Source organism: Rhinopithecus roxellana, chromosome 8, assembly GCF_007565055.1.
Source record: "Rhinopithecus roxellana isolate Shanxi Qingling chromosome 8, ASM756505v1, whole genome shotgun sequence".
In the NCBI taxonomy this organism is placed as follows: Eukaryota; Metazoa; Chordata; class Mammalia; order Primates; family Cercopithecidae; genus Rhinopithecus; species Rhinopithecus roxellana.
Window position 1 is genome coordinate 70,292,782 of NC_044556.1, and position 2,849 is coordinate 70,295,630.

Sequence of the window (2,849 nt, forward strand, 5' to 3'; positions counted from 1 at the left end):
AATTTCACTTTCGCTGCAACAGGAAAGGAAGAGTTAAGTAAAATCGCTACGCCTAGGTTAATCTGTTTATGTGAAGAATAAACAGGAATTTGGAAACTTTCTCTAGGGAATCTGTGACTTTCCCTCAGAGACGGTTCAAGACAAGTCACCCTGGTCACTGTTCAGTCGTGATCCATTAGTCGCCGTACGAGGAGTTTTCACTTTCCCAGGAAGTGATGCCAGACAGTGCAGAAGGTGCATCCTCTTGGGCACCAATAGGAACCAGGAGGTTGCTCAATTTTCAGGGGTCCCCAAACCCTGGATGGCTTCCCAGCACATGCTTGTTCCAGCGGCATGACCCCCTCAGACAGTTTGCAGCCACTTTTGTGAGCTGTTTTCAGCGTCATTTATAACCTCTCAACTATTTCCCCTCCCTCGGCTGCTGGGAAAGGAACAAGAACTGAGTAGGACAGGGTCAGAGGTTTCTATGGCCTGGCTGGCCATGACCTCTACCCTATCTATGCCCCTGGTCACAGTTCAACCTGCCAGTAACCCCAAACATCACCCCTCAGCCTGCCTTACTCCACCTGCCCTGTCCAAACTCAGGGTGTTGCTTTACATCCACATCGTGCCTCCGAAAAGGTTCTCAGCTTCCTTACCTCACTGATGTCTCACAATAATCCATATTTTATAAATGGGAAAATTGAGTTTCAGAGAAGGGGTGTCTTTGTCTAAGGTCACACAACAAATGGCAGAGTCAGACACTCAAACTTGTGCCCTTTCTGGTCTGCCAACAACAGAACCACAGATCCACACTTAAAGGATGGAAGAGGACCAGTGGGGCGGGAAGAACCCCAAGTGCACACGTTTTTACAGATGAGAGGAATAACCAAAATCTAAAGAGAAACAGTGACTTGCCCAAGGTCACACAGCTTTTACTTGGCAGAACTAGCTGCCAAACAAGATCTCTTGACCCTCATTCCAGGGCTTTTCCTCTCTAACATCTTTACTCCCTCACTCTGGACTTATTCCAGTTTAACCACAGGAAGAACGAGCTCTCCCCATATCCAGCCTATATCCAGTTAACCTATCCATGTTACACTGCTGATACAAAGCATTCTATTCCCAAAACACAAGGGCCCCAGAAGAGGTAGGAATGTCAAGAAGGAAAACACACTAGAAGGAAGGTGTTAACCAACTCCAATGGCTTCCTATTATGAATAATCCATGCCCTACATTGACTACAGCACTGACTAATGGTATCCCCAAATCACAGTTTCATCCAGGATGAGACTGAGACCACATCACTGCCTCACTGGGATGCCACAAGTCATCCCATAGGTGTTATGTAACCTGAAGAGGGGTCAGTAAAAACCTTAATCCAACCTAGAGATTCTGCAGCACTCTAACTCCTGGACTTTTCGATCCCTATCCCTCAGATCACTTCACTGGGTGCCATATGCACCGAACTGCTCACTTTCCCACCCCTCTTCCGGGTGTCACCCACCCAGCAGGGCCACAATGGGTACTCCCCCAGCTGGAGGCTTCCTGACCAAACACCTTTCTCCTGTAACATTTTTCCCACTTAGCCCCAAAGCCAGAGAAAAAGTCAAGACTCACATTTTGGGGCGAGGTGCTAAAAATCCTTAGGAAATGGCAAAGCATCCTATATAGAGGAGGATTTCTCTTCTTATCACATCTTCCCATCTGATCCCATCCAATTTATCCTCAAGGCATGGTTGGTTAACTAAAGCTAACCCCACCTCTGCCCCCTAAAGCAACCAACAGCTGTTACTATATTGAGTGGCAATATGATGTCATATCATAGGTGACTAACCCACCAAGGCTTCCCTGCGAGCCATCATCTAAATATGACAGCCTTCCATCATCCTGACCTTTTCACAGGAGAAAGCTGAGTGAGGGGCTTGACACTGATCCGGGGCTCTAGTGCACGTCTGCCCTTCTGTATCCAGCACCTCTGGGGACACACATGAGCAAATGAGGACACACAGGCCCCCCATGCACAGATTCTTTTCTAGTAGAAGACACTTTCACCCAAGACACCTTTCTTCCCCTGGCCTGACTTTGAAAATAGTAGCCATCAGAATAGACAAGAATCACAGTCATAGGGAGGAATGAGGAGGCCTGTATATATTTACCATGCTACATATCCAGGTGCTGGATTAGATTCTTTACATACAGTTTTGCATTTAGCTCTCAAAACACTCTGAGGAAGGCATTACAATCTCTGTAAAGTTAGAGAAACTAAGATTAGAGGGGTAAGTAGCTTTCTCCAGGTTACAGGGCTTGGCTCAGAATCCAGCCCAAATCTGTGTGACGCTACAGTGGAATGAACTCTACAGAAAGGTGTTAGCACCTCACTTGGCTTTTTCAAACATCAACTTTATTGTGTAGAACAGTCTTAGATTGACAGCAATTGAGTGGAAAGTACTCAATTTCCCATAGACTTCCTCTTCCCATACTTGTATAGCCACTTCCTTTATCAATATCCCCCACCAGGCTGGTATGTTTGTCACAATCAATTAACCTAATTAACAAATTATTAATACATGAAATCCACAGTTTACACTGGGGTTCACTCTTGGTGTTGTACATTCTATGGGTTCAGGCAGATTTTTAAATACAAGTATCTACCATTATTGTATCCTACAGAATAGTTTCACTGCCCCAAAAACCCTCTGTGCTCCATCTGTTCATCACCCTCACTCCTCAACCCCTGGTAACCACTGATCTTTTTAGTCTCCATAGTTTCGCCTTTTTCAGAACATCATATACAGTCATTCATCACTTAACAACAAGAATATGTTCTCAGAAATGTATCCTTAGGTGATTTCATTGCTGTGCCAACA